This window comes from Danio aesculapii, chromosome 24 (assembly GCF_903798145.1).
Source record: "Danio aesculapii chromosome 24, fDanAes4.1, whole genome shotgun sequence".
Taxonomy (NCBI): Eukaryota; Metazoa; Chordata; class Actinopteri; order Cypriniformes; family Danionidae; genus Danio; species Danio aesculapii.
Window position 1 is genome coordinate 16,084,716 of NC_079458.1, and position 12,910 is coordinate 16,097,625.

Consider the following 12,910-nt stretch of genomic DNA (forward strand, 5'->3'; position numbering starts at 1 on the left):
ACAGCCGACAGAAATGAGGAGAAAAATGAAGATTGATGGAATTATAGAGAGAAGAGCAGCAATAAAGGGCATTACTTAAAGACTGGGAGACTGAGTTGAGCAGGTTCAGAAGATCCGTAACTCCAGAGCTTTTTACCAGATCGTTTTTATCTATCATTCAATGACGGGAGGAAGCCAGGGAGGTGTTTAATATGTGTCACATTTTAAGTGCTCAGGCTAAGCTTTTTTCTTTATATCCTTTTGCCCCATTTTTTCTGGCACTTTCTCTCTCTCTCTCTGGATTTTTACTGTGCTACCTGTCAGAGAAGCGGGCCCTGTGCAATGAATAATGCACAATAACAGAGCGAGGCTATTCTGATACTCCTGTACGAATGTGTGTGTGTGTGTGCAGAGAGACAAGGAGACAGGAGGTCTGCTCTGGACAGAATATATGATCTGTAAATAATCTCTCAGATTCATTAATAAATACACTGCAGTCATGAATTAATGGCATGCAGTTTCAGGGTAAGCAGGAGGCAATGCTGCTGTGTTGTTCAGTCAGTGTGTGATCATTTGAGTGTGTATTTCTTAGCTTTTTCCTCTGTTCCTCCTTGTATATGTGGATATCGGTAGAAGCAAATGATAGCTGGCTATTTTTATCAAAAGGATGTCATAGGGCAAGCTATTTTCTTACTGTCATACTTTACAATAATGTTTCATTAGTTAATGTATTGACTAATATGAACCAATTATGAACAATACTCGTACTGCATTTCTTAATCATAGTTCAACATTCACTAATGCCCTATTAACATCTAAATTTATGCTTGTTAACATTAGTTAATGAACCATGAGTTGGACCAGACGGAATCTGCGGACGTTTTTTGCTTTTTCTGCTGAGAATTTTGCTAAAAACCTGCGGATTTCTGCGGAATTATTTTGGGAATACCATAAATAAAACCTTAATATGCGAAATAAAAAATAATATCTTTTTAACTTTTATTTAATGTTCAAAATGCAAATCCATTTACATTCACTTTATTTGGAAAAACAAAGCAAGTCTCTCAAATAATGTACATCTACTAAAAGACGGAAAATATTACTGTACAAACTGCATTGTAAATAAATCAGATGAACATTTTCATATTAGTCAATAATATTACTGTAATTTAAAAACTGAATAAATATAGATTTACACACATTTACTCAAGTAAATAAACAGAATTAATGATGGGCTAAATATCTGCGGAATTCTGTGTGCGCAGATTACATGTGGGCCTATGAGTTAACATAACCTAGCATGAACAAATACTGTAATACATGTATTGTTCATTGTGTGTTCATGTTAGTAAATGCATTAACTAATACAACCTTATTGTAAAGTGTTACCTCTTTACTGCACTGGATTAGACTTCTGACTTATTTGTGGTACAACAGAGTTAGTTCCTTTAATAATATGTTTCATAAGAGTTTTGATATTCCAACCAGAGATGAGGATTTGCTGTTATTTTCACTCTCAGGACATACAAGATGTAGGTGGCTTTTAAAGATTTTTAGCAGAAACTGTGGTCCTTGGTGATTCATAATATGCAAATCAACCGGCTACCGGCACTTTGAGAGTCCAAAAGAGTGCTAAAAAACATACAAGCAAAATAAAACGAATACCCATGGCTCATAGTGATGCATTTGAGGTCTTATGAAGAGAAACAGTTGATCTGTGCAAGAAACAGAATGTTCCTTATTTACAACTGTTCCTTATTTACAACAGCATATCCTTTAATTCACATTTATTAAAACATTTACATATTGGATGGTGTATTGGATGTTTTAAAGATGCACTGAAATTAAAATGATGCGCTGAAATTGAAAGGGAACAATTAGCCTGAAAACCAAAACCAAAAAATAATTTGTTATAGTTATTTATTATTTTATTTTATGAAATAATATAACATAATTAAGTCTTTTGGGGCAGCATGGTGGCTCGGTGGTTTGCACTATCGCCTCACAGCAAGAAGGTGGCTGGTTTGAGTCCCGGCTGGGTAAGTTAGCATTTCAGTGTTCAGTTTGCATGTTCTCCCTGTGTTGGTGTGGGTTTTCTCCGGTGTGCCAGTTTCCCCCACAGTCCAAAGACATGCAGTAAAGTGGCTGTAGTGTATGTGTGTGAATAAGTGTGTTTCCCAGTACTGGGTTGCAGCTGGAGCGGCATCCGCTGTGTAAAACATATGCTGAATAAGTTGGCGGTTCATTCCGCTGTGCCAACCTTGATGAATAAAGGGACTAAGCTGAAGGAAAATGAATGAATGAATGAAGTCTTTTTTTAATTTAACCTAATAATTTTTTTATATAAAATAATAAAATTTTATTGACAGTAATATTTTATTGACATTGAACATGTCAAGAGGCGTTATTTTACCAGGGTTGCTATGATAACACAGTAGCAGGAATGACTATGTCCTCTTTGTGTGTTATTTGAGCTGGCTTTGCTTTTGCGGTGAGCATGTGCCGTTCATGCATAGATATGTATATGGCAACATAAGCTGAATATCCACTGAGCAAAATATTGAGCTATTTTGAAAATTTGGCCAGGAAGTGAACCCAGTGATACAGCTGGAGGGAGACTGAAACTGCTGGACAGTGTGACACAGAAAATCCTTTTTTAGGTCATATTTTCAACCATTTTTATCTTTTTGTCGAAAACATTACTGTTTCATCCTAGTAGTAACATTCATTCAAACCTTCATGTTAAAACACTACCTGACAAAAGTCTTGTCGCCTATCCAAGTTTTAGGAACAACAAATAACTTGACTTCTAGTTGATCATTTGGTATCAGAAGTGGCTTATTTGAAATGCAAAGACCTCTAGATTACGCTTATGTTACCAAAATAAAATATGATCATGCCTTGATTTTTAACTATTTAATTAGGACAGTAAGGTCTGACTTTGCTTAGACAAAAGTCTTGCCGCTTAACAGAAATAATGTCCAGTATAGAATATAAAGTCATGGTGCAGTAGAAAAAGAATTAATATTGTGTATGACTCCCATGAGCTTAGACAACTGCATCTATACATCTCTGCAGTGACTCAAATAACTTATTAATAAAGTCATCTGGAATAGCAAAGAAAGCATTCTTGCTCCCAGAGTTCATCAAGATTCTTTGGTTTCATCTTCAATGCCTCTTACATCATCTTACCCAGACATGCTCAATAATGTTCATGTCTGGTAACTGTACTGGCCAATCCTGGAGCACCTTGATCTTCTTTGCTTTTAGAAACTTTAACGTGGAGGCTGAAGTATGAGAAGGAGCGCTATCCTGCTGAAGAATTTGCTCTCTCTTGTGGTTTGTAATGTAATGGGCAGCACAAATATCTCGATACCTCAGGCTGTTGATGTTGCCATCCACTCTTGCATCTCTCACACGCCCCATGCTGAATGTAACCCCAAAGCATGATTTTTTCTTCACCAAACTTGACTGATTTCTGTGAGAATCTTGGCTTCATGCAGGTTCCAAAAATCTACCTTCTGCCACTCTTCCAAATGATCAACTAAAAGTCAAGTTATTATTTGTTGCTCTTACCAATGAGGTCGGCGACAAGACTTTTGTCAGGCAGTGTACTTGTGTTCAGATTTTCACTGGTATTTCTAATGAGCAGGAAACAATGCAAATGAAAAAACATATGGATACAAGTATAATTTATAACATAACCTTTAATCTGACCTTATTTTGATGTATTTTCTTACAACATGTCCCATAGTGATCATACCTTTGGTCTGTAGGTAGATTTTGTTGCTGATCAAATGCACTGGACTCCATGTGGAAGAAGTGGACAAACAAAACAGTTTAGACCTTCTATATACATGTATTAAAACACATCTTATTACTAAGTGCAAATGGGCACTTAAGAGCACCATCCATCCAGAATTGGTGATATATTAGTGCTGTGTTTCCCAACCTTGTTCCTGAAAGAACACCAACAGTACACGTTCAACCCCTTCCTAATCAAACACACCTAAATCACTCATCAGAGCATTAGAAGAGACTCCAAAACCTGTAATGAATGGAACAGATAAGGAAGACATCCTAAATATGTACTGTTGGTGTGCCTTCATGAACACTGTTGGGAAACACTGTATTAGTGTATATTTGTGATATATTAGTGCACAAATAAGCTTTCACATTTTCGTTATTTCCTTTCCACATCATTCTGTTGCCCACACATCATTATTAACGACATTAACCAACAATTAACAGCTCACTGTAGAAGTCCAGTGTGTGAATCAGAGTCACGGCATCAGCAGAAGTTAGTCATCCCACTCGTTTCCAGATTTTTAGCAATCCCACTTCAACTAATGAAACAGTCACTCATTATTGAGAGTCTTCTATTGTTTATGAGCAGTAATGAAGGCTATTGTTATTCCAGCCGGCTCTGCCTCTGAGTTTTGGGCTCTTTCTGTTAATGAGCTGGAGGATGATGATGATGATGATGATGGCTGCTTTCAATTTAATTATTAGAGGGCAGCAAGAGAGATTAAAAAGAAGTTCTTGTTTCATATCACAAACACACGCTGTAAGCAAAATATGTAAATGCTTCAGTTATGCACGTTGTGTCGAACAGCAGCTGTTCAGGGAGCGACTGCTGCGAAACGAATGTTCAAGACTGACAAATGCGCTCCAACAAGTGTGTGTCGTCACCTGTTTGATGGTGACAGTTGCGAATGGTGCTGTTTTCGAAACTTGCTATATCTCTCACTCTTTATTAGTCTATTTCTCTGTATTTATAGCCACATCTATCCTGTATGCGTCTGACGGTAGCTTTATTATTTTGATGCATGTGTGTGCGTCCTTATGGTTTTCAGAGGCATTACCCAGCGATCTTTTTTTTATTTGATTTACTGCAGGCTGGGTTTGATTTCGATTCTGGACACAGAGGTTTCTAGATCTCAAAATGGGCACAAATTCTGTTTACGTTTGTTTTGTGATGCTTGCTTTCCATCTGTCACTCACACACGGGAAGGCTTAGAGGTTATGATGTGGCTTCGCTGTCATTTGCTGTCAGTTTGATGGATATGTGACATAGTTAGGGTGGAATGCAGGATGTCAGTCATTGTGTTGGTGTTCGGCACCTCTTGTGTATGTATCTTTGGGGAGATGTGATTTGGGGTCATTGGGAGACATTAGAGCGGATGGATTTATTAAGATTGCACTTTTTATTCATTAGCATTCACAGCTGCTTAAAGGGACAGTTCGCCCAAGTTTGATTGGTTCACGTTTCTTTTTTTTTGTTGAAGACAAAGGAAAAATACTGAAGAATAATGGAAAAAGCAGCCATTGACTTCCATAGTGGATGTTAAGGGCTGCTTTTCCCCAACATTATTCAGAATATCTTGTTTTGTGTTCAACAGAAGAAAGAAATTCATTAAAGATCCTTATTTCTTGAGCAAATGGTGAGGAAATTAACATTTTTGAATAAACTATCCTTTTGACCTAAAATGGCTGAAAAGTTTCATGGCCAAAGTCTACCATAAATGGGGTTATTGTCGACCCAAAAGAAAGAACTAACTTCCAGTAAAAAAAGGTGTTTGATCAAGCCAAAAACAATAGAAAAAGTCACCACACTGCCACTTTAACTCTCAAAAGACAATTCAATAAATTGTCAGCTTATTTACCTATGACTTTATTTATCTATCATTGGTTAATTAGGGTGGTCATTGTTTGCAAGTGTGATGTCTGGTGCCTGAATGTTCTTCTATCTATCTTTTGAGAGCTAAAGTTGAAGTGTGCAGATTTTGTTTCTACAACTTCCAGTAAAGACCCAGCAGACACACAACATTATAAAACGTTAATATTAGGTTAGATTTAGGTCGCCGGTGTCTAAGGACAATGTTATTTTGGCATCGAAAATTGATATTTTGTTAATTTTAGGTTGTGTTGGAAAGTGACCAAAACATCGAGCCAACATCTTAAACCAATGTCATGTTGATGTCAAATACTGACATTTATTTGTCAGGTATGGCAACCAAAATCCAACATCTGATAGACGTCATAGTGGTGCGTCAAGCTGTAACATCTTTAGACGTTGATATTTTTTTGTTTTTAGATCCATTGGAAGGTAACCAAAATTCAATGTCTGTCTGACGATGAATATTAACGTCGGCCTGATGTTTTGTTTTGACGTCAACTCGATTTCATATTCAAACAAAATGCAACGTACCACAATGTTTGGGTACATCGTCAATCTAACATCATGTTGATGTCCTGTGCCTGCTGTGGAGTCATCAGTAATTCCTACTTAGGTTTGTAACAATTTTTTTGTGCAATGGGAGTCTATGGGTTGGATTGGCTGCCTGCAAACAATGTCTTCTTTGACCATCAAACATTGTAGATTTAGTCTGGAAAAGTTTGGTTTGTGTTGTCGAAAAGTCAAGTAGACCCTGTTTTTTGGGCTGAGAAAGCAAATTAACTTTGCATGCTCTTTGAATTGGTAGGATAAAACAAACACTATTATTAATGCATATACGAGTTCTGAAGAAGCCCCCAAAGCTGAAAATCAGAAATAGCAATGAGTGGTTTTGGTTTCTTACACACACTGTAAGCTATATACCAATTTTAACCGACTATTACTTAATTATCATTATATTTAGTATAAATGTGAAGCTTTTAGCGGGCGGAGGGCGAAGGGATGTCGCAGACGTAAGTTACGAGCCAGTGCAAATTACGAGCCTTGGTTGTCGCGGACAGGCCCGGATTAAGAATTCAGAGGCCTCTGGGCACAATATCTTGTAGCCCCCCTACCGGGCCGCACCCCTATAGTTGAATTAAAAATAAGATTAATATCATTTTTTTTTTTTATAAAATTAATCTATAATGTATTGCCTGCATTTTTTAATAAATGATATACAGTACATATATTTCTACACTGTAAATTCTAACATGTTCAGTTTACTTAAAAAAAGTTTGGAAACCGATTGCCTTATTTTTGCAATATAAACTTACAAGGAAATCTTAAGTTTAGTTTATTATTGCTTTAAAGTAAGAAACCTAAATCTTCTAAAGTAAACTAACTGGTAAAAATCAAGTTAGTTTAATAGAAAATTCTAGTTAACGTACTCTTGAATATTTAGTAACCTTACTTAGGGTTTTATAGTAAGATTACTTTATTAACTCTATTAAACTAATACTGTTATACCATGTTCAGTTAACATCTTAAATGCTAGTAGTGTCAACATTGTTTTAATCCACCATTTTAAGTAAAGTCAACTAAAGAAACTACGTGCAATCGGTTTCCACATTTTCTTCAATTAAACTGAACATAAAATATAAAGTTCAACTTACAAGTAATGACATTATACAGGTCTTAAATGTAAACATTTTATTTTACAAAAAGAGCAGTTTCACAATAAACGTGATATTTTAGCATGACAATACACTTGTACACATTTTTGTAAAAACACTAAAGTGCTGTAAAGTGCACTAAAGTGCTGTAACCGCAATGCAGACAAAAATATAATTTAAAAAAAGCACAACCCCCAAGCTTACTAAAATGTTTGAAAATCTCTCTCTCTCTCTCTCTCTCTCTCTCATATATATATATATAAATACAGCTGATTGGCCACTGTGTTCACATGCACAGTCTAAACAAAGTTACACAGACACTGAAGCATTTCAAAGCCATGTCGATCAGCTGATCTGTCTATAAGCTGACATATGAGCTATCTGCTGATGGATCGACTGATTGACAGTGCTTTGAAATAATCCAGTGTCTTTGTATCTTTGCACCTGGTGAACAGAGGTGAAGAATGGTAAAAACGATGAACTTCATAGCCAATCAGTCATATCTGTTGAGCATGTGAACACAATGGCCAATCAGTTCTTGCAATGTTAGCTGGAAATTTCAAATTTCAGTACCGATTGGTACCAAACTCAATACTTTTGACAACCCTATGAATCACAATACATTTTTTTTTTGGTAAAAAAATGTGTTTTAAACACCAAAATGCTGCAATTCTGAATGTAACACTGCAAACAGCAACATGGCAAAAGCAAACAAACAAAACAATGTTTTTTAAAATGTTTGAAAATCCTTTAACAGAACCTTTAAACATAAAACACAGCAGCATATAGGCACTCGCAGAAAAAAAACAACACATTAAGCTTCCCTCCCAGCGAAAGCAACACACGTTGAGTAAATACGTTGCTTGTAGTCTTTGGGTAGTCCGAATTCAGTGCGTAAAGCAAAGCAAAAAAGCAGACCTACTGCGTGTGCCAAAGTAGGGACATCATCCATAACCACTTTTCCTTCCAGTATAATGGCCCACATTGCATCCACATTGAGGTCCTTTAGATATCTTCACACAAGACAATCAGCAGGCCAACATCTACTGCACTGAAGTCAGACTCTACATCCACATCCTATGAAAAGAGAAAGAAAAATAAGTAAAGTTTGATATTCTAAATGACACTAATAAAGCATGTAGTGGCCAGGAGACCAAAAGCATATGTGAAAAAATTACAATTCCTTGTGCTTAATTTGGTAACACTTTAGTATAGGGACCAATTACTCTATTAACTCGTTGCTTATTAACATGACTATTTAAATCTACACACATTCACAACTTAATTAAAATCAAGCACTTTTTTTCAGGATCTATTTTTTCCCCCAAGACCAACAAGCAAAGTCAGTCAAAAATATTAACTGTCCAGCAGCTGCAGGAGGCTTCACTCAGTGTTCACAGTGTACAATAAATTAACTACATTCAAATGCTTCTTATATTCACACAGCAGGTGACTTCACAGGGTTGGCTATTATACGGAGCATCTTTTGGCTTTTAACACTATCTTTTTACATCTTAATCCAGCAGGTTCTTCCAACAGAAATTATATTACTCTCAACATATTACATAGCTATTACACTTATTAAAAACTTTTTCAAGCTAATATTCCTCTTTCAAAACAAGTGTGTTTAAAAATGAAATAAATGCATTCATTACTTCACTGGCAAATGAAGCTAACTGACCCTGTGACGTCACAGGTTGCTGTATTTGCAACATGGCATTGCTCTTGCTCCAAACACCATAATAAAACATCCCTCTTTCAAATACTTACATTAATTGCATTTGTTTTATTTATTAATTTTTTTATAAAATTGGAAATGACTGGAACTAGAATGACTGCTTCATTTCCAGTCTAAGAAAGCAGAAACAATAATATTACTTACAAAACACATCCAGAAAAAATCTTTAGACCCATCCCTCAAAAGTACTGAAAGACCCGGAAGAACTGCTGTGCGGACAAGCATTACATCAGATGACTGTGAAAAAGTAAGGACAGACATAAGTTAGACATGCATTATAGCCCAGTGGAAACAATCAAATGCAAATTATGATTCAAAGATGATGTCCCAAAAATACCTTTGAATAAACTTGTTGCAAAATCTCATCTAGTTTTCTTCTGCAATTTCCTCCTCTTTTTGAAAATTTCAATCAAATGAGCAGTGTGTGTAAAATGCAGCGTTGAACTCGGATCTTAAATCTCTTCCTAATATTAGAGTGAATTCTGCAAAGATCTAATCAAAAACATTATTAGTCGTTAATAACATTCAAACACACAATTTCACAAAATTACACAAAGTTTTGAAAAGGAAACAAACCCTCTGCAGCACTTGTATCAGCTGGTTTTTCCTTTATGACTTCCTTCTGGATGTCACTGTCGTGCACAAAAACGTGAAGTGTTATTGACAGGGCTAAGCAAAATATTAAAACAAAGAAAAAGAGTAATCAGAAACACAAGCAATGATACAATGCAAAGCCATTTAGCAACATATGTAACATTTTAATAGTGTTTAAAAAGTTGTGCACTCTTTTCTGATGTGCAGGTGCAAAACTTACATTTCCACTGTATATCAGCTCACAAACTGGTAGTCTGAAATAAAAAAGAAAAAATTAATAAAGGGTATAACGATATTACAAACCAAATACCATGCAAAAATATGCATCACAATACTCTAATTGTGTGCTACAATCCAAACAACACTGTAATTGTTCAAAAGTATTTGCCTTAAATAAGTGAAACCTTCTTTAAAAGTGAAAACAAACAGGATTGGCAAAGCCCGTTTATACTTTTAAAGTTTCTTAACAGAAACTTTGCTTATAACAAAGGCTTGTTGATGCCATTGTGTGACATTGAGCTAACAAAGGGATGTTTCTGTGCTTGGTTATACGAGTCATCATAAATGAACAGCTACCATTTCATCACTAACGTATCCGTCACACATATTCAGTCGCGTCTGGTCAGATTTATTTGTCATTACAGCAATACAAAAACACTCCATTGGGGTAAACGTAACGTTAACACTGGAATAATTCTCCAAAACGGCATGAAGAAAAGACAAATAACATATATTGTGATTTTTACATTATACGACTTGTCTGTGTTCTTAAATCTCTCTCGCATTTTCACAAGTTTAACTTTTAGTTTCATAGGGATTGTTAGCATAAGCACCCTTTAGCATCATGTGTAAATATGTATCTGCCTCATACGGTGACACGAATCGTAATCGCATCGAAATCCTAAATTACTAACGACACTCACGAGTCCATTTTGAGCTGAAACTGCTTTAAAATGTTGTAAACGTCCCGGCGATCGTGGAAAAAAGCGACTGGTCTGGTCATGAGCCGCTCGCCGACGGCGGACCACAGATGATCTCCTCACCTGCTTCAGGTTACTTCTTAAATTAATCATTTTTTAAAACACGTATATTTTCGTCACAACAAGCGCCACTAAAGTTCAACGGTAACTACTGTATTTGTAATGCGGCCAAAAAGGTTTCATATTCTTTTCTTAAAATGTAGACCTACTGCTGTGTTAACGTTACATCTATTTGAATGGATTGCGCCACGCAGTGTTGCCAGATGTAGCTGACTGATTCCAACCCAAAACAGCTCTAAAACCCGCTGAAAACCAAAAAACACTACCCAAAAATCTGGAGAATATTATAACCTGTTTAGAAGTTGAGGAGCGGGGCGAAGATGTCGTGTCCTTGGGAGATCACAGACGTTGTAAGCGTTGCAAGTACACGATCAAATTCAAAACCGCTCAATCTGGCAACACTGAGCGCGCTCTCGCTCTCTCAGTGCATCATTTGAAATGGCGCGCCCGCTCTTTAAGAGCATAACGCCCACTTTACAAATTATATCTACAAATTATTAATAGTTATTAAAAGGAACTAGGAAGCTGAAAATAGCTAATCTAGTAAAGTAGACAGTATTGCAAATAACGTGCAGAGGTAAAAACGTTAAGTCACAACATCATGGGCTAAAAGCTAAGTTCACAAAACAGCAAACAATACACAAAGTGCAGGAAATAAACAGATTACTGATACTATACAAATAAAATCAAAGTAGTAATTAAAATGAAAAGTTTACCTTGATTTACTGCAGTACATCTTCTCAAAATGAAATCCTGTCCTTCGACGATGGTGCTGGGTTGGGTTGTGACTCGAGATGGGGGATGGGAAATCACCACCCAGTACGCATGCGTAACAGCATGACTTAGCCCTTATAAGCAATTTTACTCAAATTACATTAGTTATGGGAACTTTATACCTTACTATGTCAGTAACACTAATACATTTCTAGTAAACTCAACAATTTGCTTAAAATTAAGTAAACACACTAGAATTTTCATAGTAGGGAATACTATTCGCTTTTACAGTGTAGTCTACAAAGTTTTAACTTATTTTTAAAGCATACTTTAAAAAAAAATACTAATACAACTAGTGAAAATGAATGGATTTTAATATACTTGTTCAGGTTTACTGAAGCAGTAAAATTTATATTTAAGGGTATTTTTAATGTATAACCTCTACAAACTTATAATGCATATGATTTGGATATAACACCTCTCCAATCCAGTTCAGTTCTATGAATCTGAGTCTTCAGTAATACACACACTTATTAATGATTCCTACTTGTCTTCCTCGTGATGAAGAGTAGGCAAAATTTGATATGTAGTGAGGGAAAAAAGAAAGTTCATCAGATGCTGGATTCGAACCGGGTTCATGATCGATCATGTCAAAACATGTTACCATGCGCTTTACAAGCTACGCCACTCACGCTACTGTTTACCGCTCACTTTAGTTATGTTGTCTCTGTCAATCAAATGGTGATGGGCAGGAATCACTCAACTAGCTTATTCCAACAATGTGTGCACTTAGCCTAAATTGACACTACAAAATCGGCACCCCCCCCCCCTCGCAAGGGTCCCTAGTGCACACGCGCCCCTGGGCCTGTGCCCATAATTCCCATTGGTTAATCTGGCCCTGGTCGTGGACGAAAGTAAAGAGAGTTGGGTAGTCACGGAACAAAGTGAAAGTGAACTGCGGACGGGGGAGGAAGGCCGATGAGGACAGGGATCGGTAAAATGAGGTGCCGGATCAGATTTCAGAGGTGTCGGATCCAGATCTGGCATGTTCCGGCACAAATTAAGCCCTGATTGAATGGCATTTGAATATCATTGGTTCACACATGAAGCAAAATTTTTTATTTGCGCACACAAAGATTACATACAAAGTCAATGCAAATGCACACACGGAGGCAAATTTCCACTGGATGTAATGTGTTGCATATTTGCTGCTATTATGTGGTATTTGCTTCAATCACATCAACCACAAAAGTTTGAATAATTCAACTCAAGCCAAAAATTAGCATGAGGTGAAAAACATCCTGCGACTAATCAAAAGCAAATGGCGCGATACTCCATGTTAAGTAACTCTTCACTAAATGTATTTCAATTCAGCATTATATCTAGAATCACATTTTACCCATCTTCTCCTGCTTCGAGCTATTTCCCCATAAATTCCTCATAATTTGTGTAACTGAATGTCTGTTTTAACTAAATAAACATTGTAATCTTATGAATTCGATTTGGCATTGAA

At 36.4% G+C, this 12,910-nt stretch overlaps 1 protein-coding gene and 1 long non-coding RNA gene across 6 annotated transcripts in view; one reads left to right on the forward strand and one right to left on the reverse strand.

Moving 5' to 3' along the window:
• The window catches only part of cnksr2a (connector enhancer of kinase suppressor of Ras 2a), a 162,756-nt gene that overhangs the window by 22,961 nt on the left and 126,885 nt on the right, over window positions 1–12,910 (forward strand). The gene's annotated exons all lie outside the window — the stretch shown is intronic.
• On the reverse strand, window positions 7,963–9,482 carry LOC130218115 (uncharacterized). The gene is made up of 3 exons (XR_008835921.1): window positions 9,387–9,482; window positions 9,194–9,286; window positions 7,963–8,388 (listed from the first exon to the last, which is right to left on the reverse strand). It is a non-coding gene; the product is annotated as an uncharacterized LOC130218115 (long non-coding RNA).